This window comes from Canis lupus, chromosome 9 (genome assembly GCF_048164855.1).
Source record: "Canis lupus baileyi chromosome 9, mCanLup2.hap1, whole genome shotgun sequence".
NCBI classification, from domain to species: Eukaryota; Metazoa; Chordata; class Mammalia; order Carnivora; family Canidae; genus Canis; species Canis lupus.
The window spans coordinates 16,042,333-16,070,032 of NC_132846.1; the positions used below are offsets into that span (position 1 = coordinate 16,042,333).

The 27,700-nt window shown below is 36.7% G+C and overlaps 1 long non-coding RNA gene across 3 annotated transcripts; it reads right to left on the bottom strand.

Moving 5' to 3' along the window:
- Positions 1–524: 524 nt before the first annotated feature.
- Positions 525–27,700, bottom strand: LOC140639834 (uncharacterized). 3 transcript variants are annotated; one of them, XR_012036478.1, is made up of 8 exons: positions 27,371–27,700; positions 23,553–23,616; positions 17,629–17,798; positions 16,581–16,626; positions 13,158–13,249; positions 12,268–12,413; positions 10,249–10,385; positions 525–1,220 (listed from the first exon to the last, which is right to left on the bottom strand). It is a non-coding gene; the product is annotated as an uncharacterized lncRNA (long non-coding RNA). The 3 variants fall into 3 exon arrangements; XR_012036480.1 differs by having other exon boundaries at positions 16,564–16,626; XR_012036479.1 differs by having other exon boundaries at positions 27,559–27,693.

A 27,700-nucleotide genomic window follows, 5' to 3' on the forward strand; every position in this document is an offset into this window, starting at 1 on the left:
GTGTAGGTATTTTGAAGTTGTGTAAATGTGTGTGTTGAAAAAAAACTGGGTAACATTTGTATAGCTTCAAAGATTATGTTAATTTAAATACAGACTGAATCAAGTATAACAAAAAACCCTTTCAAATAACTTGATCCACTTTTTAGTCCTTTGATAACTTATTTTACAGCTTATTAGAGTGACCATCAAAGCCACATTAAAAATGCAAACTGTTTAAAGTCATGCCATTTAGAAGGATAACTTGGTTAGTTTAGAAAGAAAACTTGGTTATAAGCTAAATATATCTCTTATGCAGAAAGAGACTGGTGCCTTAATAATTATGGTGATCTGTAAATAAGGAAATATTGAAAAATTCCTCAATGGAGTTGTTGAAAATATTCATATATAATATTTGATCCATTACAATTTCTGAAAAATCGAGCATTAAATATTTTTACATAAAATCTACATATAAAGCATTCAGAATTCTTTCCCAGAAGCAAATCCAGAATCATATTGGTGAATAAACACTTTTATTGCTCCAGCAAACAGCTACTTAAGAAATCTGCTCCCAATTAACCTTATAGACAAATGAAAAAACGTCTTCTAAAAATGGACACATTTATTTCTGTAAATATGTAAATTCCTTAGCATTTCTACAATGTTGAAATAAACTGTTTCAATCTGTATTTATAGATCAGAGTTGGGAGCAATTTTTCTGTCCTTTACAAACAGCCTTGACTGCTTACTCTGAGTTCAAAACTGCCTTAAAATGTGTCATTTTTTTTTTGTATACAAAAGGCATTCTAAAATTGTATTATGCAGTTATTGTGCTGAAAGAATGACCCTTGCCATTCTTTGTTTACTGAATGTCAAATTTTCATTTGTATTACAGCTGTGTACCATAGCAGTTTCGGTTTTGTATGAAGGGCAACTAATGCACAAAACAGTCAAACCACAGAGCAGTAATTAGTCTGGAAAAGATCAAAGTGTGCTCTTCTAAATCCAGCCAATTTGCTCTGGGTGTGCAAAACCAATAGTCTTTCTTTTGCTAAGGTCTCTTATTAATTTTTGCTTTCGTTTGTTGCAGAGCAGCTGCTTTACTGTCAATCCAACATCCTGCTTAAAAAAAAATCCATTTTGATGCCACAAATGCAATTTCAATGGGTTTCAGAATAATAACCAGCTTTTTTTCACCCCACTTCTAGGAGATAGAAACTTGAAATGAAAGTTTTCAGCATCTGTAAAGTGAAAGAAAGCAACATAAGGCATAGCCCTGTTTGGATTTGTTGCTCTAGAAAGAGCTGAAGAAGTGTGATCTGTAAATACTTCTGCTTTTAGTGCTTTTAACCAGCTCTACTCTTATCACTATATATCTATTGCTCTCTTCTCTTAATATGAGTTTTTTTTTTTAATACTTATGGTCACATTGTAGTTTTTCACAGAAAAATTGAATGATCCAAATTATTAATTAAGTTTGATCCAGCAGAAAAAAATCCTTAAACTAATAGTTCGCACATCTCAGGATGAAAACACGAAAATAAGAACTATCACTTGCTATTTTCTTGGTGTAATTATTATTATTTTTGAGTGCGTATGGGAGTGGTAGTTGAAGGTGATGAGTAAACTTCATCATAGGAGGTAAGTGAATAGAACTTGTGAGGGGAAAGGGTACAATATCACTTACAAAATGAAATATGATCTTAGAGAACACATTTTAAGTGTAGAGTATGCATCTCTCCCCTTTTGCCTTTCTGTCATTTCTCCTCTCAATATTCTCTCTGGCAAAAGTAGGGAGATAAATAAATTGGTTAGATTATTGATTCCTATTGATACAGCAGCTTTTCTGAAATTGTTACCTTGAATTCTGCTCAAATAAATAAATAAATAAATAAAAATAATTTTCTCGAATATTCTTGAATGTTATCATGTATCAGCTGAATGAATGTATTTGTACGTGACTGGTATTGCAGCAATTTTCCTGGCTTCACAACAAACCATTTAAATTTGATTCTGAGTTATAGTCCACTCCAAATATGTGCCAAATATTTTTTTTAACGTCAATGTCACTAACTAGACACTAAAATAGAGCCAAGTAAAACAAAAAGTGTAATGATAACACAGAATTAGCATAATGAAAAGAACTACATACAGCAATTTACAGTAATTAATTCATAAACAAATATGTAATGTCTGTGAAACAACCAAATAGGTTTGTTCCAGAAATGTTTTCAATCAAACAGGAATTTAATGCTTTAGAAAAGCAGCAAAATGATCATACAGAGAAGTTAAGGTATATCTTTCTTCATGCATACTAAATGAACTTGAGCTTCAGAGCTCTTCATCTTTGTATTTTATTTTTTTAAAATATTTTATTTATTTATTCATGATAGTCACACAGAGAGAGACAGAGAGGCACAGACACAGGCAGAGGGAGAAGCAAGCTCCATGCAGGGAGCCCGACGTGGGATTCGATCCCGGGTCTCCAGGATCGTGCCCCGGGCCAAAGGCAGGCGCCAAACCGCTGCCCAGGGATCCCTCTTCATCTTTTTATAATATTAATTCATATCTTATTAACATCTGTTGTTACCTCTATCGCCCTTGTGATATATTCCACCTTTCCCACTCCATTCCATTATTTGAGGGTCCAACTCTGAAGATGATAGTGTGTTTGGAATAAATCTATACCAGAACTGAAATAAATGTATCTAACTGACATTTATAGCTGCTATTAGATAAAGTCAAATAAAATCCATTTTAGGTTCATTTCAGGTTCAAATAAAATCCTATTGATTACCTTTCTCCAGCATCATATAGACCTTAACCTGAATCTCTCTTTTAAGAAAACTTAAGGAGAACCTGGATGGTTCTGGTGGTTGAACACCTGACTTTTGGTTTTGGCTTAGGTCATGATCTTATGGATCATGAGATCAAGACCTGTGTTGGGCTCCATGCTCATCAAAGGAGCTTGAGATTCTCTCCCACTGCCCTTCCCCCCACTTGCACTATTCCTCTTTCTCTCTAAAACAAACAAATAAATATTAAAAAAAAAAAAAAAAGAGAGAGAGAGGGAGAGAGAGAAAACTTGAAATGAGGCATTTAGCAAGTAAAGTAGCCCAGGGAAGGTGCACATAATCTCATTTAGAAAATTGTGAAAATCTTTGGACTGAGATTTTTTTTTTTGAAAGATTTATTTATTTATTTTAGAGATAGAGAGAGCAAGCAAGGGGTGAGACAGAGGGCAAGGGAGAGAGAATCCTCAAGCAGACTCCCTGCTGAACGCAGTGCTCCACACAGGGCTTGATCCCAGGACCCCAAAATCATGACCTGAGCAGAAATCAAGAGTTGGTACTTAACTGATTGAACCACCCACATGCCGCTAGACTGAGATTTTTAAAAATTGAATTATAAGTGACATATAATATTATATTAGCTTCAGGTATATAGTGTAATGATTCAGTATTTGTATATATTGCAAAATGATTACCACAATAAGCCTAGTTAATTCTATCACCATATATAGTAACAGAACTTTTTTCTTGTTTTGAGAATTTTTAAGATCTACTGTTAGCAACTTTCATATTTGCAATACAGTATGGACTGAGATTTTATTTATTATTTATTTATTTATTTATTTATGATTTTATTTATTTATGATTTTATTTATTTATTCATGAGAGACACACAGAGAGAGGCAGAGACATAGGCAGAAGGAGAAGCAGGTTCCCCGTGGGGAACCTGGTGGGGTCTTGATCCCAGAACCCCAGGATCACTCCCTGAGCCGAAGCTCAACCACTGAGCCACCCAGGCATCCCTGGACTGAGATTTTTAAAGAAGATATCGGGGAGAATGAGACATTCTAGAATACTCAATAGACTTTTTTTTTTCCCAAAAAAAAGAAGAGAAGGTAATAAGCAAACTATGGACTGGTGGTCTTATTTTCAAGTTAGACTGAATCATTGAGAAGGTGGTTTGTGAATCCTTGCAAAAGTCATTATCTCTGGCCAATGAAGTAAGGCAAGAAAAAGATATAAAAATTGAAAGACTGGAAGGGAAGTGACAGAAAACTTAAGACAATTAACAGACACTTAAATCTATAAAAGAGGTTGCCATATAGATCACCAAAGGCAACAACAAAAATATCAACAGAGTTCTTCTATACTTGCACTAACCAAAAATATAATGAGACATATGATGCCTTGCATTATAGCAACAAAACCTGAAGTATCTATCTAGAAATTGACCCAAGAAAATGTGGAAAATACTTAGAGAAAAATGTTAAAATTCTTTTAAAAGACACAAACTTTTGTCTAATGTTATCATAGGCTTTTGAGAAGAATTTGAAACATGGCAGCCACTGAAGAAATATTCATCGAATGAATGAATGAATTAGAATAAAGATGCCAATCTCATCAATGGGGAAGTTAAAATTGTAGAGCACTCAGTTATTTTATTTTGTTTTTTCAGTGCAGATCAGATATGGGGGTGGGGAACCTGTAAGGAAAAGAGGGGATTGGAAATGTGGTACAAGGAAGAACATCAAGAAAAGTAAAAATAAAATAGTTGGCATGCAGGTTACTGATGATGATAGGGTGCCATACAATCAATAATAGGTATCTGAGAGCCAGGAGGGGCAAAAAGACATGCCATGAAATTTTTTATTATTAAGAGTTAGCAAGTGATGATATAAAGCTGGAACCTATGGTTGATGTTCTTGATGGTCATCACCATCCAAGCAGAGCTCCATAAACCTTTTGATGTGTTGACTTGAGCAAAGCAAAATGAGATAAGCACAAGGGGAAAGTCCTATTCTTAGGTCCATAAACTTAATGGCAAAAACACAGCATAAAGAGAAGTGCCTTAACAATATCACATGTGAAAAAGATTTAAAAGCTAATTTTATTTATTTATTTTTTTTAAGATTTTATTTATTCATTCATGAGAGACACAGAAAGAAAGGCAGAGACACAGGCAGAGGGAGGAGCACAGGCTCCATGCAAGGAGCCTGATGTGAGACTCGATCCCAGGAATTCGGGATCATGCCCTGAGCCAAAGGCAGATGCTCAACCACTGAGCCACCCAGGCATCCCATAAAAGCTAATTTTAAACTCAGTATGGATTCACAGGATAATATAACTGATCTTTCTCTCCTCAAACTAAAGAAAAACAATCTATTTTAAAACTGCTTTAATAAAGTAACCAAGAAAAAAAAATAAAGTAACCAAGTGTAATCATACAAACTGACAACTTCCAACTCTAAGCCCAGTCTTCTGCCATCAGTACTGATCTCCTACAGCATATTAGATTTAGTAGGTATATTAGCTCTTTCTTCAAACCCTGCTGTTCTCTTAGTATTTTCTAAGGGAGGGCCTATCTGGGTGTGAACACTATTACCAATGAAGTCACTTATGGCCTAAACTAGGGAGTCGACTCATTATTTAGGTCTTTCTCTGATCTTCACATAAAGTTGGTTTTCCAAGTTCTAGTCACTTAAGCCCCTGTTCATCTCTCTGTCAATTGCTACTGTTTTAGTTTAGGACTAATTATCTCTACTTGACTGTCAAATAGTTTCCTAATTTGTCTGTCTCCAGGTTTGCATGGTTGTCTACACCATTTCTCGAGTATGCATTCAAAACACAAGTGTAGGGGTGTCTGGGTGGCTCAGTGGTTGAGTGTCTGCCTTCGACCAGGTCATGATCCTGGGATCCTGGAATCGAGTGCCGCATTGGGCTCCCTGCAGGGAGCCTACTTCTCTTTCCGCCTGTGTCTCTGCCTCTCTCTCTGTGTTTCTCATGAATAAATAAATTAAAATCTTAAAACAAAACAAAACCACAAAACACAAGTGCGGTCATGTTGTTTCCCAACTCTAAACCCTTCAGTAGACCTTCATCCAGTCTTCTTGTTGTCCATGTGCCATATCTATAAGAATGTTTGGAGTGGCACCTGGGAGGCTTAGTCAGTTGAGAGCCTAACTCTGATTTCACTCTGGTCATGATCAAGGTCGTGAGATTGAGCCCCAAATCAGACTCTGTTCTCCACTCAGTCTCCTTATCCCTCTCCTTCTGTTCCTCTTCTTTCTGTCGCTCAAGTAAATAAATAAAATCTTTTTTTAAAAAAAAAGAATGCTTGAAGCATGCATATTCAACATAAATGTGTAAAAGTAAGTATATAATGTAAATATTATTTATTTCACAGATCATAAAACATACACAAAACAAACTCAAAAGGATGAGATCCAATAGGAATTTAAATCATTTAAAATATCATTTGTTAATAGAACAAAAATAACTAACCTATTTTAGCAGTGTGCTTAAATGTGTTTCATTATTTTTTTTTTTTTTTAAAACTTGGCTTGGGATGCCTGGGTGGCTCAGCAGTTGAGCGCGTCTGCCTTTGGCTCAGTGCGTGATCCCTATCCGGGGATCAAGTCCCACATTGGGCTCTCTGTGAGGAGCCTGCTTCTCCCTCTGCCTATATTTCTGCCTCTCTCTCTCTCTCTGTCTTTCATGAATAAATAAATAAAATCTTTTAAAAACTTGGCTTAGCATTTTTTTGAGATAGTGATTTGAAGTTCAGTTTATTTTGATGTTTGCTTTTGATTGCTGCAGTGGTTAAGCACAGGATACTTCAAAAACAAATAGAAGTGCATCACTGGCAATAACTAAAATACAATTTTTATCTTTCAGTCCCACTCATCAATTATTCACATCTCTTTCTTTCTGAAATTTGGGTAATATATTTTTATCTTCCATAATTTCAATTAGTTGTTATTGTGAGCTAACTAAAAGGTGTTATATTTCATTATTTTTTTAACCAAAAAACCCCTTGAAACCTTTTATTTACAAAATTTTAGAACAAGTTAGAGAATTGAATTTTCATGCCTTTTTTAAAAAAGATTTTTATTTGAGAGAGAGAGAGAGAGTGCAAGCATGAACAGGGGGTGGGGTAGAGGCAGAGGGAGAAGCAGACTCTGCTGAGCAGGGAGCCCAACATGGGGACCATGGGATCCTGACTTGAGCCGAAGGCAGATGCTTAACTGAGATGCCAACTGAGCTACCCAGGTGCCCCAATTTTCATGCTTTTAAATGTGCAGACATGAGAACAACGCTTTCATTTTCATTGCTTTTGGTAATGAAGTCACACAATAATGGAAATATTGCCATTTCAAGTATGCTCTGTTCATGTTTCTTTTGAAAAACAGTTGCTTTTTCATTCACTGTTAAACTGTCACCTTTATTCTGAAATGGCAGATTGTTTATTTATTAAAGACTTGATTTTTTAGAGCAGTTTTAGGTTTACAACAAAATTGATAAGAAGGCACAGAGATTCTCCATATATCTACTGCTTCCACACACATTTCCTCCATTAGCAATATCACTCATCAGAATGGTAGACTTTCTACCAAAGATGAACCTGCACTGACAAGTTATAATTGCCCCAAATCCATAGTTTACCTTAGAGTTTATTCTTGATATTGTACCATCTATAGGTTTGGACAAATATGTATTAACATATATCCATCATTATATCATCATACAGACTATTTCACTGCCCTAGAAATCTGTACTTTGCCTGTTCATCTCCTCCCATCCCCACCCCGACAACTGATCTTTTTACTGTCTCCATAGTTTTGCATTTTCCAGAATGTCTTATAGTTGGAGTCATACAGTATATACCCTTTTCAGATTGGCTTCTTTCACTTACTCATATGAATTTAAGTTTCCTCCATGTCTTTTCATGACTTGATAGCTCATTTCTTTTTAGTGCTGAATAATATTTTATTGTCTGGATGTACCACAGTTTATTTGTCCATTCACCTACTGAGGGACATCTTGGCTGCTTCGAAGTTTTGGCACTTATCAACTAAGCTGATATAAATATCCCTGGGAAGATTTTTGTGTGGACATAAATTTTTGACTTCTTTGGGTACATACCAAAAAGGGTGATTACTGGATCATATGGTGAGAGTATGTTTTGTTTTGTTTTGTAAGAAACCACCAAATTATCTTCCAAAGTGGCTGTATCACTTTGCATTTTCACCAGCAATCAACAAGAATCCTTGTTACCCCACATTCTCTTCAGCATTTGGTATTGTCAGTGTTCCCGATTGGGCCATTCTAAGGGGGTAGAGTGATACCTCAGTGTTGTTCTAATTTGCATTACTCTGATAAAATGTTTTGGGGAGAATCTTTTCATATGCTTATTTGCTATCTATGTCTTTGGTGATGTGCAGGCTCAGACTTTTGGTCCATTTTTCAATTGAGTTACTTGTTTTCTTCCTGTTGAGTTTTAAGAGTTCTTTGTATATATTGAATAACAGTATTTCATCAGATGATGTCTTTTGCAAATATTTTCTCCTAGTCTTCTAATTCTCTTGATACTGTCTTTTGCAGAACAGAGGTTTTGCCTTTTAATAAGGTCCAGCTTATCAATTGTTTCTTTCAAGGATCATGTCTTTGGTTTTGTATCTTAAAAGACATCACCATGCCCAAGATCATCTAGGGTTTCTCTTACATTATCTTCTAGAGTTTTATAGTTTTACATTTTACATTTGAGTTTATGATGCATTTTGAGTTCATTTTTGTGAAAAATGTAAGATATGTGCCTAGATGAATTGTTTTGCATATAGATGTCTACGTGTTCCAGCATCATGTGTTGAAAAGACTATATTTACTTTATTGTGCTGCCTTTGCACCTTTCAAATTCAAAGAGCTGTGACTGTATTTATGAGAGTCTGTTTCTGGACTCTTTATCCTGTCCATTGATCTATTTGTTTATTTTTTCGCCCAAACCAAATCTTTGTTTTCCTCCTTCACTACTGTGTTGGCTATTTGAGGTCTTTTGCATCTCCATAAATACTTTAGAATCAGTTTGTTGCTATTCATGAAATAACTTGCTAACATTTTTTTAAAGAAGATTTATTTATTCATGAAAGACAGAGAGAGAGAGAGAGAGAGAGAGAGAGAGGCAGAGGCAGAGACACAGGCAGAGGGAGAAGCAGGCTCCTTGCAGGAGTTGGATGTGAGACTCCATCCCAGATCCCGGGATCACGTCCTGAAGCTGTAGGCAGACCTCAACCGCAGAATCACCCAGGCGTCCCAACTTGCTAACATTTTGATTGATGTTTGTTTGTTTGTTTATTTATTTTTTTAATTATTTATTTATTCATGATAGACATAGAGAGAGAGGCAGCGACACAGGCAGAAGGAGAAGCAGACTCCATGCCGGGAGCCCGATGTGGGACTCGATTCGGGGAGTCCAGGACTGCACCCTAGACCAAACCGCTGAGCCACCCAGGGATCCCCGATGTTTATTTATTTTAAAAAGTCCACCTGGTAGGTTGTATGATAATGGAAAATTATTCTCAGCATAGGAAAAGTGAGCAAATTTTGGACATCTGTTTGTAAAAGGAAAATGTGCAACTCATCTTTATATATGAAAGTTCTTTTTCAGTTCTTTGCTGTGACATAACAAATCTCTGTAATACCTCAGATTTTCATGATAATTTTTTACCTCATTGATAGGTGATATTGAAGTATTATAAAGATGTGGACTGCATTTTAAAGGCTTTGTTTTTATAAAATTAATGCCATCAACAAAATAAAATGTTCATCTGCTTCACCATTTTTGCACCTAAATTTGCCTATAATAATGTAGTTAATAAATTTTACTATGGTGCTAAATTTGTCACTTAACCCTAGAGCCTTTTTTCTCTCTCTCTTCGGCCAACTTTCTCTTTTTACACAGTATTTCTCTGACAGAGTGTTTTCAAAAGATGTCAATACTAATGAAAATGTATACTCTTTAGTACATTTTACTTTATTGGCTCACAAAAAAAAGTTCATATATTTCATTATTGAGAGTGTAACAAATATCAAGAAGAAACATATTAGAAACACATAGTTTTATTCTCAGATGTTTAGCAAATGTCTAATACTCATTTCTTCATTTAGCTTTGTTTTCCATTTATTTATCTGATGCATTTTAATCAGTCACTGTCTTAGGTTAGGTTCCCAAAGAAGCAGATCTTGAAAGAAGGAGTTGAGTGTAAGTTTATTTGGGAAAAGCAGATCCCTGAAAGCATGGATAAGGGATGGCAGGAGTGAGAAAAGGAAGAGAATGATCCAGTAAAGGAGATATCACCAAGCAGGTTCCTGCTATGGGCTACTAGGGCTCACTCCCGCTGGAGAGCTCAGGAGCTAGCACAGCATTTTTCTGAGTTGTCCCAATTGAGGCACAGATAAGAGCTATTGAGCACTTCTGGCTTACCTATTTGTGGATCTAGAGAGCCCTCAGATGGAGGGCTACCATGTATTAAGATGCAGTCTCCAAGGCTTAGGGACAAGGTACACAAAAGGTATGTAAGCATTAACAGATGGCCTTCCAAATGCTTTGGACCATGTTTCCTAAGAAAGAACAAGTATTTTTAACCAAAGTTATTACTGTTAAGTAAAAGTCTTGCAAAAGAAACTATTAATCTTTACCAAATCTAGAAAAAATTTGTAAGGTCTTCATATTTTAGATGTAAATCCATACCTTAAATAGTCTTTATCGTATGTATATACATGTATATACATATATATGTCAGTGATTTAACAGATTTGAATGTATTGTTAGTATTTTTACCTGACAAAGAGATTATACCATGAGTAGAAGGATTAATTCTGCGCTTTTCTTAACTCTTATTTTGCTTACCCTGTTAGTGTTATCTTCAGTTGGAGTTCCTTTGAAGAGATATTAAGTCACTTGTCTATTTTATAAGTGTTATTTACTTAAAAGTAGATAATATAATCCATACATATACTTAACTAGGCACCATAAAATGCAGGGTTTTTGATAAAAGTAAAATGAATAACAGGATGATGGCCAATTGTCCAGCCTTCCATTTTGTAGAATTCCCATTTTTCCTTCAAGATGGTTTGCTTACTGTATATGACATGTGACAGTTTGATATTCAAACCTATTGAGTTTGCTAGTGTCAATTCAAATGAAATATTAGTAAAGCTTTACATTTTCCTAATTCTTGGGGTAAAAATCAAATAAAATAGAAAATCTCATATTTTACTCTAATGGATCATTTTGTGCATTTCCTGTGGTATGTACACCCCAGCTTAAAGACCACTAGACTATAGGACAAAGTTTAGATGCCTTAGCTTGACATAAACAGTCCTCCACCATTTGGCCCTTGCCTACTTCTCTAACCTAAGATATTGCTTTGTCTTGTCTTATGCCCTGCATTTCAGTTATAACGAACTTTTTGGAGTTTCCTGAATTTATCATGCTTAATCATAACGTCAGAGCTTTTGTTTATACTATTGCTTCTTCCCAGAACACTCTTTCTCTTTGAACTACCTGGCAAAACCTTCTCTCTGAAATTTTTCTGGCTCTTTCCCACTCCCCAGGGAGCGCTGGAAACATACTTTTTGGAACACTACTATATTGTCAACCTTAGCTTTCAGCCCTTTTGTTGAACCTGTTTGCTAACATTCTTGGCTCTTCCCATAGATAGATTATCATCTCCCTGCAATCAAAGATGTTGTCTAGTTTATCTTATGTCTTCAGCATATAGCTTCAAACAGGCACACAATCATGCTTGTTGAATTAACTATGGGAGCATAGTCCTATTGTACACTGTCTTGGTTGGCCAGGAGAGAAAATTGTGTTTATCTCAGGGTGCCTCTTGAAGAAGGTCCTGGAAACCTGATGTGTAGTCAGAGGAAAAGAATCCAAACAATGTTATGAGAGCAACTGCAGCCTGGGACCAATGTATAGAATAACAGGGAAGAGGGATTTGGTTTTAATATAAGGAAGAATTATTTAACAATTAGAGCTGCTTAAACACAGGATGAATGGCTTTGGGGGTATGGTGAGGTTGTTGTTGTTGTTGTTGTTGTTGTTGTTGTTGTTGTTTTGCCAGTGGAGATGTTGAAATAAAGCCTGAATGGATAACCTTCTTGAGCAGATGAACAAGTGCTTAAAGCATCTGGAGTGATCATGGTGAGTGGAGGAGAATTTAGCTAATCTTTCGATTGTAAACAATCAAGCTGAGATTTGAAATCATTTGATAAGTCTAGTAATAAGTTTAAACTTTAATAGATATTGCTTTTAAAAAAAGCAGTAATGCTATTTTAAGTAAACAATTCCTCTGTAATTCACGGTCTCTGGATCTGGATGAGACACAACTGGAATTCTGCTTTGCCTTCCTATAAGCCAGGCTAAGCAAATCTTTGCACATTTGTTAATGCTGTTATTTTTCTTTGTGAATACACTCACATACATTTAACTTACTTCTTCTTTTCACCAGAGAAGTAGGATACCTTCACTCCATCTAACCACGGATTTAAAATTTATAGTCTGAGGGTCCATAACAAAATGATAGTGTCTCTTGAGTACTGGAGAAGCAGCAGGTATCTTGACCTTCTACATATGCAGGGCTTCCCGAGACAGAATTTTAAAATAAAACATTGAATCAATGAAACTTAATTCAGGAAATACATAATAAACATATCACAGGTATAAATAACACTGTTGATTGTATAAGCTAATCTAATTTAAATACCTTTAAAAGGCATGAGTCTTATAATATAGAAACTGAGGTTCAGTGAGGTTGAAGGCACTTGGCTAAGTGCTGTACAACTAATTGGTTTCAAAATCTAGACCACAGTCTATTACATCTAATTCTACTTCCATGGGTTTCTCTGTTTTATTACACTTCCTCAAAAGTATAGCAGGTGGTCCTGACCATGACGAACTTTTGGAATTTTATGAAGAGATAAGACATATCCATAAAACAATTAGAGAACAACAAAAGTAAAATCAAGTGCAAGAAGTGTGTTACAGCTAAAGAGGAACTTGGAAGGTCAGTAAGGTGAGAAATCACAGGCTAACAGATATGGACATTTTTATTAAGAGCAACTTTGAAAATAGCTCTGAAAGATAATTAGGTTTACAAAATTTTTCTTTGGTTCCCAAAGTGCATGTTCGCTTTGTCCACATTCACCCGTGCCTTTCCTTCTCTTTTATTTCTTTTTAGTTTTACTACTTTCTATCATACTGACCAATAGGACACAAGCATCTAATTGCAGCAAATTCTTATACATTCCAAGTGACCCCCACAAAACCAGGTTGCCATGGTAACTAAACAAAAAGGGACTAGAAAACAGAAGCAAAGTATTTACTTAATGTCTGATGGGCTTTCTGCACGATTTTCATTGGACCTGTTGCTGGCTTTCTTTTAGATTTGGGTGCCAGGCACTGCTTATTTTTTAAGCTGTTAAAAGATTAAAAACTTTATTAGGGCCTTTCATATAGAAAATGGAGTGAAGTCACAGCAATAATTTTTTAAATACATAAATCTTATTTAGAAATGTTTTTAACCCAGAAGCTTGCAACTCTTGCCAATGGAATTCAAGAGAACAGAAGGGCCATTTGATGATAGTAAAGAGTCTTTTAAGAATGTTACAAAAAAGGGAGGAAATAGCAGATTTAAAATAATTTTGTTAAAGATCTTGTTAAAAATAATTTTGTTAAAGATTTTGTTAAAGACTTTGCCATATCAATAAAGTGTACACTAACCAGTTGGCATAGATACTTCATTGCTAATTATTTTATGTATAAAGTCTTTAATTAGTAGACTATATAATTAGTACAATCTACTGTGTTCTAGCTAGTTTTAGCCTTTTAGTGAAGAAAGATTTTGACAATGAAACACAAAGCCATTTAGGCTCATAAAATATGCCTAACATTTTTTTGAATTGGGGAATAAGACCCACTCCCTTCATCCCTACTATTGTCTTGGTACCCCTTTGAAGTGCAAAAACATTAGAACTTCAAAGGCAGTCCAGGAAGATGGCATCTATAGCTTATGACAAGCTCTGAAGGTGTAGACACATACACTGCATGTCACTAGTTGGTAGGTTTGCTTGGGATCTTGGCACAACTGACTCTTCATTTAAACAAAGATAACTGAAATCTGCATATAATAAATAACTTCATCTGACACTTGCTCTTAAGAATCACACATATATTTTGCAAAGAAGCGATTCTACAACATCAATGACATTTGTAGGATTAGAAAACAAAGGTGTTTGGAAGCTTAGTTAGGAGGGAAAAAAGTTATTCCATAAAGGCATAGGTCTTCTATGGAGTGTTGCTGCTCTGTGATACAGGTCCACCCACTTGCATATACAGAATTAGCTGTACTGTACTAAAATGCTTTTTTTTTTCATCTTTCTATGTTAATTTTCTTTAGCCACTGAGCATGGGATTCTTGGAGCAAGATTTTCCTTCAATGAAAGGACTTGTCTCTTAGGAATAGAGTCAATACAATGCCAAGCTGATTCTACTCTGGGGTCACGAGGTAAGAAAATATAATGTAATTTTTTTCCATATAAAGCCACTTGTTTGTAGCAACAATGACAAAATACTAGGATAATGTTCATTATGTATGTCTGTATTAATACTTCAAATGTGATTTATCCTGTTTTTGTACTTTGGGGTGTCTATCTAATCATTCTTTTTTCTGAATTGGGCAGGCTGTTTATGTGGAAGATGTTAATGTGGCCTTCACCAGTATCATTGCTACCTTTGTAGCTATACAGGAAGATTAGAACCAATGTGATGGCTAATTCCTATATGAAATATTTCTGTGTTGTAACTCAATTCAGTCATTCTTTGGAAAGGAGGTGGTAGGTTTGAGTGAAATTTTGGAGTTAGGATCCAATAAGAACACACATCATTGAGTTCCATCCTAAAGGTTAGTTGAAACAGATTTTGCTCTGAGGGCAGGGTTGGTAGGTATATTCCCATCCTAAAATTCCTGCATATGATTTCCAGTACATGTACAGAAAAGGCCAGGCTTTAAGGGCCTGAAGTCAACATCAAAAGAATTCTGTGAAGTGTTCTTTACTGAGGTTAGGGAGATTAGGGGTGTAACTTGGTCCTTTGTCTATCTCCAGAGAAAAAATGTAGGCTGGATAAAGGAAAGTGGTTTTTCTAAATTCTTTCTGATTTGTCCCACAGCAGCATTTAAATACTTCGGTTTCTGACCTATGAAATGATTGATACTGACTTTCCCTTGTTTAACTAGGATTTATTCATTGTTCCATTGCTGTCTAGTGAGCAAAATGCTAATGACTTTTCTGAGATATAGTCTTAATTAATAGTCTCAATTATCTGAAACATTGATTTGAAGTCTTCAATAAGTGGCCTAAGGATAATTTAAAAAATTACTCCCCAACAACAATCCCCCACCATCCCCATTCTCCCCCACACCCCACCACTTCCACAGCAGCCTTTCCTTGAGTGCATCAAGGATCTAGTAAAACAACATCAGCTGCTTTCCATTTTTTTTTTTTTTTTATTTGTTAGCCAGAGTCTCGTGAGGCTCCTTATTAATTCCCTTAAGTATCCAAAGGAATACCTCTCTTTCTTTGGCTTCCTCTCTCCCACAGGGCCCATTATCTCTATTAGCTGGCCTTAGAAGAAGGGACATCCATGACATGGCATAACTTCTCTGAAGTCAAGGATGCCTTCAAAAGCAAAGTTTAGGTGGCTGGGGGGGAGGAAATTGGGGAAGGGCACAACAGGAAGGGGGGAAGAAATTGAAAACAAAGGGACAGCTGGGGATTGGCCTATTCTTTCTGGGCATTCTGTGGAGCCTCTTCAGAGGCAGTGAAGAGAGTAAACTCTAGAGGCATCTTTAAAAAAAAATGCTGTTTAAGTTTCTGACTTCTTTTTATTTTTTAAGATTTACTTATTTATTTGAGTGAGAGAGAGACACAGAGAGAGAGAGAGAGAGAAGGGTGGGGTAGGGAGGGTCAGAGGGAGAGAGAGAGAATCCCAAGAAGTCACCCCACTGAGAGTGGAGCCCTGACTCAGAGCTTGATCTCACAATCTCACAATCCCAAGATCATGACTGAGCCACCCAGGTGCCCCTAAGTTTCTCCCTTTTTAAGCTGATCTACACAAGTAATAAAGATGAGAGAAATAATGCAAGTCAGGTGGCAGGTATGAACCTAATCTAGTTTTCACTCAGGTTTGTTGTGGTTTTGAGGGTACCATTGCATTCTCTGGAAATAGACCAGAGGAACCAAAGTGGATGAGTTCTGACATCTCATGGTTGCAGTTTCCTGGAGCAAGATCTAGATACCCTCAAATGCTATTGTAGTTAAAGGAGCATGGGCTTTATAGATATCAGCCCCAGCAAGAAGCCATAGATTTTTTAAAAACTTAAGTTTACACCTTAAACAGTGTTGGGTGAAGTACGACTAAGAAGGAAGGAAATTATGGAGAGAGAAGACAGGAAATTTTTTTCTTGATTGAGTTATTTGAATTTCATTTTTCAAAAATTAGCCGGTAGTTTCTCTTAATAGCATGTCATGCAAATATTTAGTTTATCTTAAGGAATTGAGGGCAAAATTCCACTTCTGAGGAATAAAAGATTGAGGATCAATGAACTTTAAAAAAATTAACTATTAAAAAAATAACTTTTTCTGAGTACAAAAACAATCCATGTCTATTATAAGAAATAAGGGAAAAGAAATGAATTCCACATTACATAAAAATTATAATAATTTGCAAAACCTTCTTTAGTTGCTTACTAGCACTGGAAGATGAGGGACAGGTGGAGAGAAACCTTTTACGTGGCTGCAAAGGAAAAAGAGAAAAAGATTTTTATGCTAGTGGTTCTGTGACACCTGTTACCTTTTCTGTAGTGCCCAAGAACCACTGTCCCTGAATCTTATCATCAGGCCCTTAATATATGAGAACAGCAAAATTGTGTGGGAATCAATTTGGGGCTGCAGTCCTAAAAGAAGTCTCCTCTAGGACAGCTGTCCAGCGCCAGCTGCTGGCTTGGTAACCAAATATAAGGCCCTGGGAAGACCTCTATGCAAAGATTAGATAGACAATGTGGGCCCCAGAGAGTTCCCCCCACAAAAACCATCCCTCTTTAACATGGATCAAAATGAGTTCTCAGGGCCTCCTCTGTAGTTGGGAGATCCCCAAGGTTTGCATTCTGGAATATTTAAGGATCACTTCCATGTGGGTTGAATTCCATTTTGTGTATGAGTGTGCATCTTGTGCTTTGGCCTTTATCCCTCAACAAAATTAGAGTTTTCCAGAATTAGCTGAGATGGTGAGATAGCCCTATAGTCTCTGGCATATTGGTATTTTTGATTCAAGAGTAGAAAAATGTTTTTGAGGAAGCTGAAGAAATAAAATTGCTTTTGTATATGTTGACTTGTAGTGAGTGGGCAAACAAATTGTTGACTGTTCCAGGGAGGCTGAAGTTGTCACGATCGTGGCCTCACTCTGCAGGCTGTCACCAGGATTTAAGGATTAGGGATACGGGATGCAGTGGTACTGGTTCATTTCGGTGGCAAGTTTGAGTGATAGTAGGATTATAATTTTGGGCTATTCTTCTAGGTTGATGTGTGGGAATACTGTATATTTGTGAATAATTCAGAAATCCAGGGGTCTTAAGTGAAATTAAAAATAATTATGAAAAGCCTGACTTGTTGGTTGCTTTTATGTTTCTACTCAGATATATTTAGAAGGAAAAATGAGAGTTGTACTATCCTTTTCTTTTCCCTTTCATTTGCCCTGATTAGGGGAGGAGGAGCTGCAGAATTGGTTTAGTCATCATACCTTCATAATTTTGTTGCAGTTCAAGATGTTCTCTTGTGAGAGTTAGCAACACGGGGCTGTAATGTGACATCTGTTTCACATAATCAAAATATTCTTTTTCTGAGCTAAAATGCCTTTTTAATGCTTTGGGGATGACCCTTGAGACAATGCTTTATCTGCTTCTGTATGGTCTATGAGAAAATAAAAGGGCTTTAAGAAAGCTTTTCAACAGGAGATGTAAACCTCAGAACAATTGGAAACGAACAATGTCCATATCCTTTCCCACCTAAAATGTCTTATGTGAGCTTGCCCCAGAACCAGAGGGAGAGGAGGTGTATCTGCACATTTATCTGCAGGTTGGAAGCTGGAGAGAGGATTGAGTTGCAGGTGAACTCTGTACGGTGATTTCGTATTGAAGTGGCTGCCTCTGTGCCACCTGTTGCTGGCATGATTGGAGCATTAGCCCCGGCTCAGCCTCTGCACCATTGATAACTCTGCTTAACGTCACCCCGGGGGAGGCTTTATTGGAAGCCCAGTCACTTTGCCTCGGCAATGGTGTACATTGGCGCCCCATTCAACCCTTTTTTCTGACATTAGCCCATTTGAATGGGCCACCAGTGAAGCCATTCAGTGAGAACATGCCACCGGGGTTTCTGGGTGGCCTCAGGCTGAGCTGAGAATTCTCGTTAATGGACTGCCAGACTTAGCCTATTGAGGTACATGAACTCAGTGACCAAAGAAAAGTGAGACAAAGATGTCCCTCACAGGAACATGTAGGTCAGAAGTGGACAAAAGCAGACATGGACCAGTCAGAGCTATTTGATTACTGAGCTGAAAAGGGAACACGGATCCCCGTGGGGGGGCAGCGCAGCTGATTTGACAGATCTCTCAGAAATGCCCGCACACTCTGAGAGCAAGGCATTTACCAGAATTGCAGGTGGTGTGTGAAGTTATTTTAAAGATGTTTTTTCCTTCCACTTGTCTTTGTGGTAATTTACTATTTGGTAGTACTTAGAAAAGGCCCCCAATAACTAGAAAGAAAAGAAAGGGTCACCAAATTGAACTGGAAAAAGCATTCTAAAAAGGGAAAGGTGATCACGGGCAACATTCCCCATACCACTGGTGCTGAGTTAGTGTCAAGCTCTTACGGGACCAGAAAATGTGCTTTGGGAACCAGAACTTTTACATGTACAGGATTATAACTCTAATCTATTAGCATAATTTCCAAACCTTTTACTCTAAGATAGAAGATAAAAAAATACAGGTTTTTGAAGCTTTGCAAAAACATAAAGGAAAAGAACAATTTTAAAAAGATTAAGGAATCATTTGGATCAACATGTTCAATAACAGCATGCTTAATTATGATTGACCCCACATTGTTGCTTCATGCCATGTAAGTTTCTGTAGGAGGAACATTGGTCCCTCAAACTTAAATATGTGAATATGCAAATATCTAGAGATATAATATTCAGATGCACATGAAGTTTGAAAAGTGTTCTGTAATTTTTCAAAGTGGCATTTTATTTATTTGTTTATTAAAGGGTGTATTTATTTATTTATTTGAGAGAGAGAGCACAAGGAGGGAGACAAGGGGGAGAGGGAGAAGCAGGCTCCCCACTGAGCAGGGAGCCTGATGTGGGGCTTGATTCCAGGACCCTGGGATCATGACACGAGCCACAGGCAGACGCTTAATGGACTGAGCCACCCCGGTGCCCCCCAAATAGCATTTTAATAACTGTATGAACAATTCATAACAAATCAAGCCTACTTGCTAAAAACTTGATTTAAAATTTTACAACCTCTTGAGATAGCAATATATGTTAAAATGTTTCAAATTTTGGTTTTATAAGATTTTGGGAACCTAAAAATGCCTGTAATCCTGTTCTATAAGAGGAGCTGAGAAGAAAGTATGTTTTTTATTGTCATATATCATGCAACTATTTTTGTGAGGAATGTATTCAAATTTAAAAGTGTGATAGAAGAAAAAGAGTTACGTCTTAACAAAGAGTCATATCCATTTGTATTGAAACAGGATTTTATGAGGGAGACCACTCCAGGGTCCATTTTAGTCTACTGTATCCACAGTGTGATTGAGACCCACAAAGATCTGGTGGATTGCCAAAGGCCCACCTAGTACCTGGACTTAAAAGTAACACTTTATCTCATGTTTTATCTAGAATTGTTTCATTAGAGTAGGAATCAGTCTTTTTTTTTTTTTTTTTTTTTTAAGGGCTTAGAATCTTTAAATTTAGGAGATGTCCTACCTCGTGTTGAGTTTACTAAGGGTAAAATTGATTTACACTCCATCTATCTGTCTATATTTGTTGCAATACTTTGATTAAATGTTTCAACATTTTAAAGCTCTAGTAAAAGACAACAAGAATAATGTCAAAGTTTTGACTTCCCTGAAAAAAAAACCCAACCCTTTGAAACCATTCAGCTTTTCTCATTTTAACATTTAAAAAATCAATTCCCAGGGCACCTGGGTGTCTCAGGTCAGTTAAGCATCAGCCTCTAGGTTTCAGCTCAGATCATGATCTCATGGGTGGTGGGATGGAGTCCCACAGCAGGCTGCCTGCTCAGTGGGGAGTCTGCTCGAAGATTCTCTCCCTCTACCCTTGCCCCCACTCATGTGCATGTTCTCTCTCTCTCTTTCTAAAATAAATCTAAAAAAAAATCAATGTCCTTTCCACCCTCATAAGAAATCTTTAGCTTTCTTTTGTTATATCCTGACTAGTCTACTTCTAATATTCCTCCTTTAGCACACTTCAACTATGTGGTAGAACAATTTTATCTATTTGTGTTATTTGGAGCAACTTGCCTTTGGAAATTTCAGTGTGAGTCCTCAGCTGCTTTCTAGTGAAGGGTCCAGAATATGCCACCCCCAGATATGTCCCTTTGGCATAAGGATTATTTTGAGCTGAAGGCAATGAAGAAAGGCATAGGAAGAGTTCTCTGTCAGGATCCCTGGGTGGCTCAGCGGTTAAGCATCTGCCTTCTGGCTCAGGGCATGATCCTGGGGTCCCGGTATCAAGTCCCACATCAGGCTTCCTGCATGGAGCCTGCTTCTCCCTCTGCCTGCGTCTTTGCCTCTCTCTCTCTCTGTGTCTATCATGAATAAATAAATAAAATCTTTAAAAAAAAAAAAGGAAAATTTCTCTGTCCTCCCCATTTCTGACCCTAAAAGCAGGGCAGAAATTTCATTTGTAAAGACGTTCCCACATCCTTGTACCAGGAGGACCAGAGAGAGCACAAAGATGAATCTGCCTGACAGACCATACTGAACAGCCGCCTTCCCTCAATTTACCACTCCTGGGAGCTCTGGCCCCCTTTCCTGTGTCTAGCCATTTCTCCACAGTTCATCACTCTTGGTTAAAGTGATATATAAGCCTCCCCTAATCCCAGTCTAACCACTGCTTTTGGTTTTCACTTCTTTTCTGTGATGCCCCCATGCATGATGTTATTATTAAGATCAATATACCTTGCGTGCCTTTTTCCCGTGAATGTCTTTTACCTGTTTAATTTCAAGGATTCCATGTTTTGAATCTGAGAAAGCAGAGGAAAAGTTTTTTCTTCCTTACACTAAGTAATCACTAAATTCTCCCCTTTTGCTCCAGTAAGGCTTATTGTATTGCTTTTTCTCCTTTGGTTTCCAACTCTCTAGCATATTGTTTTTCAATGATGTCTTACCCAACATTTTATTTTAAAGATTTTATTTATTTATTTGAGAGAGACAGAGCATGAGTGGGGTGGAGGGAGGAGCAGAAGGAGAGGGAGAAGCCCAATGATGTGGGGCTTGGGGCTCGACCCCAGGACCCTACTGAGCCACCCAGGCATCCCCTCAATATGGATTTTTACTCTCATTTGCATTATTCTTTTCAGTTTAAAATTTAAAGTCTCAAATGCCTCACCGTTAGTTAGAAATGACTTGGCAATGAGTGGAACAGTCCCACTTTAACATCATCTTTTTACTAACTTGGAGGAGATGTCTTAGATTTAGTTAGAAGAAATGGCAATTTGTAAAATTTGAAGAAGCTATTTTTTCTAGAAGTAATTACTCTTTGGGTTCTTTTTTTTGTTTTGTTTTTAAAAGATTTTATTTATTTATTCATGAGAGACACAGGGAGAGAAAGAAGCAGAGGGAGAAGCAGGCTCCATGCAAGGAGCCCGACATGGGACTCGATCCTGGGGCTCCAGGATCACACCCTGGGCCGAAGGTAGGCACCAACCCACTAAGCCACCCCAGGGATCCCCTCTTTGGGTTCTTTTTAAAAAGACAGTGGCTTTAAATATCTAAACTTTGTTTGAAGGCACTGTCAAAACAAAATTGGGATAAATCAGTCCATTACTATCTGCTGAAATTGCAAAGCTTTCTCATACACAAATTAATGGAAACAGGAGTTAATTTGGATTTCCATCCATTTATTTTATTTTTCCACCCGTGAAACTACTGGGTTTATTACTATATTAATAATATAATAGCAGTTTCCATTTAGCCAGTGAAACTATGTATGAGGGAACAGTGTTAAGCATTTGACATACCTTCTTTTATTGAATCCTCATAACAACCCTATGAATTAAGCACTTTATTATCTCTGTCTGACAGATGGGAAAACTTGAACATTGAGAGGTTAAGTGATTTGTCTAGGGTGACCTGGCTGTTAGTGGGGAATTGGACAGTTTTTGGAAGTAGTCTAGTCCTGGTTCCTTTGAAGAAACAAGAGCCTCATTAGTAATTATATCTTACTGTGCACTGTGAGTGCCCTTTCTTTTTATATTTTATTGATGACAAATGGTGCCTTCCCAGCGGTTCAAGATCTCTAAGGGCACAGACAAGGGCAGGAAATGAAACCTAGATACCTCAGACTACCAGGGTTGCAGCCAACACTCATGACCAGAGGGGCTATCGTGGTTGAAGGACTGTAGGACATGCTCAGCATTCCAACCAGTGCCTGGGTATATTTTTATGAGGAACTTGTTTTTCAACATTGGCAGCTGGCCAGATAGATGTGCTAAAATGCCCATATTCTCAATATTCTTATTATGCTTGCTGATTCAGATTTCCCTTCCTACATATCTCCATTTCTTTTATCATTCAAATGGTCTATCTCCTGATTTGGTTTCTCTAGGGCACAAATGAAAATATTTTCTGATTGTGAAATCCAAATTATCAAACAATGCACTATAACCATTACGTTTCAGTTGTTCAGGAGATTATTGTGCTGTGAAAATTTCACCCAAACTTCTGGTTTACTCACCTTTATAGTTTTCACCAACTGAAGAAAGAGCAGCAGGTGTAATTACCCATTTTGATAAATTGAAGCACAAATCCATCACATTTTATATTAACAACAGATGAGGTTCAAGACTCACTATCCCAAAATAATTACTTTGGCATATTGAATATTTTAAGCTGAAGGAACTTTAGAAACAGCATGTGCAGGAAGGAACTTTCTGACTTTCCCCCTTAAGCAGGTCATAAAACCTTCATGTGAGAGGTGATTTTCCTATACCTAGAGAAAAGGAGCATCCTTATCTCTAAGGATGAAGGGACACAGAAGAATTTGAATGAACAGACATTTGCTAAGCTTCCCCTAGTTTACTACACTTCCCCCATGCCTTTTGTCCCATCATATTTTCCCACAATTTTTGCTCTTTATCAAACCTAATATAAAAATTCTCAGATTTAATTATTTTTGGGAGTCTTCACTTCCTTATGAAGGCTCCTGTGTCATGAAAAATGTATATTAAATAAATTTGTATGCTTTTCTCTCGTTAATCTGTCTCTTGTTAGAGCAGTCCCAGAAGAATAGAGGAAAAAGATATTTTTCCTCCCCTATACAACCTACATGAAAGTGTTATAAATGATCTGAGATTGCTTAAGAAATAAGAGGACAAGCTGATCATAGGAGAAAGCTGACATGTTAAAATACACTCCTACCTACCTCTGGAACTTCAGATTACTCCAAAGTAGGTGGAGAGTTGGCAGGAATAGCTGGTGCCATTTCACTAAGGAGAAACACAAAACATAAACTTTTTTACAATCACCTTGGGAATTTAAAAAAATATTGAGGTCTAAGTCCCACTCGAGACCAATGAAATAAAAATACCTAGGGGTGGTATCCAAGCATCAGATTTTTTTAAAAGCTCTCCAGGTGATTCTAATGTGTATTCGGGATGGAGAAGCACTGATCTTACATAGTATACAGATGAAATATTATTATATTTAACCATGTATAACTAGGCTCTTTAGGAGATACAGAAATTAGGGTTAAGCCATGATCCCTCCCCTTAAGGAAATTTTAATTGGGTTGAAGACAATCTTGCCACAAAAATGGTCACAAGCAATATAATGCAGTCACTCAATGTTAGTAAATGAGGTCATAGTATCAATAAAGAGTGCTTACCAGAGTGTGTAGCCTGTAATGGAAGCTAAGTAACCTCCAAATCCTATCCTCATTCCACCATGTAATATTATTATGTAATAATAATAGCACCTTCTTGTGTGCCAGACATTTTTCATAAACCTCATTAAATCTTCTCAACTGCTTATCAGTTAGACACTTGTATTTCACTGCAGAAACCTAAAACTTGGAAATGTTATTTGCCTAAGCTCTGGGAGAGGCTTTGAATGAGGTCTGGTGCACCAACATCCATCCTCTCTAACCTTTAAGCTACATTGTTTGGTCTTGGTAGGCGCATGGTCAGTAGTTAGCATGAGCTGCATGCCGTAAAATGTTAAACATTTTAATATTCGTTACATTTCTTATTTTTTAAAGTTGTATATTTTGAAAAATTGCAAATCACAGTAAAATTGAAAGAATAATACATTAAATGCTGTCTATCTTTTATCTACATTAATCAATTATTAACATCTTACTGTATCTGCTTTATTTTGCTTTCTGTTTATTTATAGGCATATCTCATTTTATTGTGCTTCACTTTATTGTACTTCTCAGATATTGTGCTTTTTTACAAACTGAAGTTTTGTGGCAACCCTGTATTGACCAAATCTGTTGGCCCATTTTCCCAACAGCATTTGCTCACTTTGTGTCTTTGTGTCACATTTTGGTGATTCTCACAATGTTTCAAACTTTTTCATCTTTATTATGATTATTATGGTAATCTGTGATCAGTAATTGCACTTGCCAAAAGCCTAGATGATGGTTAGCAATTTTAGCAATAAAGTATTTTTTGATTGAGATACATACTTTTTTTAGACATAATGCTATTACACTTAATAGACTACTTAGTATAACTTTTATATGCACTGGGAAACCAAACAATTCTTTTGTCTTGCTTTTCATTGATATTGCTTTATCAGGGTGATCTGGAAGCAAACTTGCAGTGTGTTAGTACGGGTGTGCCTTTACATATGTATATACGTATCTTTTGTTGTTGTTCTCCTCCAACCATTTAAAAGGAAGTTGCAGACATTGTGCTAATTCACCCATGAATAATGCTTCAGCATGAACTGCCTGAGGATAGGGACAATCTCCCATATAACCACTAGGCTATTCACACCCAAGAAAATTAACACTGATTCAATTTTGTCATCAAACGTACAGCCCCATTTAAAAATTTTCCAGTTGTGGGGTGCCTGGGTGGTTCAGTCCTTTAAATGTTCAACTCTTAGTCTCAGCTCAGGTCTTGATCTCACAGTCCTGAGTTCATGCCCTGTGTTGGGCTCCACTCCCAGTGTGGAGCCTACTTAAAAAAACAAAAACAAAAACAAAAACTCCAGTTATACCCAATAGGTCTATTTAGTTGCTTTTGTTGAAGTTTATTAGTTTCATTTGGTTGTGATGTTTAGAGATTTTTTAGACTGTAAGTAGTCTCTCCTGTTTCTGACACTGACTCTATTTTGAAGATCTAGATCTGGTGCTTTGCAAATGTCTCCTTTTCTGGGATTTATCTCATTGTTTTCTCATGATTGGATTCAGGTTAAACATCTTGGCAAGAATACTGGGTAGGTGATGTGTATTTCTTATTGGATCCAGCAAGAGGCACATATGCAGTTGTCCCATTATTGATGGTGTGAAGTTTGATCACTTGGTTATCGTGGTGATGGCATGTCTAATTTCTCCATTGTAAAGTTAACCTGTGTGGACATATTTTTAAACCTGTGGTTTTAGCATCCATTAGTGATTCTTAAATAGTGGGTTAAGAAATGGTGATTTTTTTCAGTTCTGTCATTTTTAAAAATATCTATTAGCTGTTGTATTAGTTGGCTCAGGCTATCATAACAAAATACCTCCGACTGGGTGGCTTAAACAGTATAAAATATGTATTTTCTCACAATTTTGGAGGCTAGAAGTCCAATATCAAAGTATCATCAGGATTGGATTTTGGCGAGGCCTCTTCCTGGCTTGTGGACACCTGTCTTCTTAATGTCCTCACATGGCCTCTACTCTGTGGTGTGTGGAAAGAGAACTCTTTGGTGTTTCTTCCTTTTCATATAAAGACACCAGTTCTATAGGATTACAACCCTACCCTATGATCTCATTTAACCTTAATTTTATCTCTCTCAAGGCCCTATCTCCAAATATAGTCACATTGGGAGTTAGGGCTTCAGCATATGAATTTTGGGTGGGACATAATTTATTCCATAACAGTTGGTATTCTTCTGTGAAGTAGAGCTTTTTCCTCTTTTATTTTTCCCTTTCTGTCCTCTTCTCTCCCCCACTTATTCTTTTTGAGTTTCACTATGGACTCATGGATTTATTTTTCACTCAATATATTATTTCTGTCATTTATTTTGATGCTCAAAATGGGATGTGGCTTCAAACTAGCACCAATATTCTTTTGACATGACTCTGTTGGTGTTTAAGCATTTCCTTGCTTCCTTGAACAAGATGTTCAAGGAGACTTTGTATTTTCCCTATCTTAACCATTTCTGTATTCAGTCATTTCTCCAAGGAAACTTGGTCTCTTTTAGTGGGAGATGACACTGTCTGGGTGATCATTATTACTAGCAATGATTACCTTGTAACTCCGTTATTTTTAATACAATTCTCTATACTATAGCTATAGAAATTGTACCAATAAAGACTTTTAAATTAGAGACTAACTCTTCAAGAGTACAATCAGGCATTTAATAAACCTTTGAAAAGCTTTCAAGTGACTTGGAACATAACATATATCTAGTAAATATTGATGAATGAATGAATGAATGAATCAATGGCCTTGAATTATGCAGTTTGCTTGGTCTGCTAGGAGGGTCTTCTAACTCAAGTGAATTTGCCCAGGCTTAGTGAGTAGAGGAGATTGGGATTCATTCTTATATTTTATCTACGTTTTTAGCCTGTAGCTTATTGAGAAAAATCCAGATTCCCATGTCCTGACTCTCTATAAACTCTTATGACTGTTTTCCCAGGAAACGATTCTATGGATCTTCTCACTTCTCATCTGTGGTTCTCAGTGCATCCCTTCAGATTTCTAGGGGATGAAATAACTTATCTTGAAAAGAATACTTGAAAAGAAATATTTTTCCTGGTTTTACAAAATAGCTAGCTAAGGAGTATTTTTTTTCATAGATAAAGAGAATCCAGTTAAAATGAAGCTAGGAATACAGATTTCAAAGCTCTTAAGACTCTCGTATATTTAATATCTATTCTGAGGAACAAGGATTCAGCCACAACCACTCTTTGAGGATCTATTTACTGTCAAAGTGTAATTGGATTTTGATATAGCAGTTCATTTTGGTGGGGGTGAGGATGGGAAGGTGATTACAAAGTAACAAACAAAATGTAAGTGATGGTACCTTTGAATTTTTTTTTCTTTTCCTGCTCCTGGATCTTTATAGATACTGGGAATAAACCCCCTTATCCCCCACCAGTGGTCTTAGAAAACAAGGCATACACTTCAACTACTTCTGCTGTGAATAATCCATTGAAGCCCAACAGTATTATGCTAGATTCATCAGTGTTCACACAAAGGTCATATCCTTACATATCTCTTTGAATTTGTGGGACGCATATGGTGTACCACTTCTATAGAAGAAATATTTTCATTTTAGAATTCAACTTTTGTAACCTTTGGCAACATGTAGTATCAATGGCTCTTTGTTGTTCAAAAAAAAAGTAAAACTGTA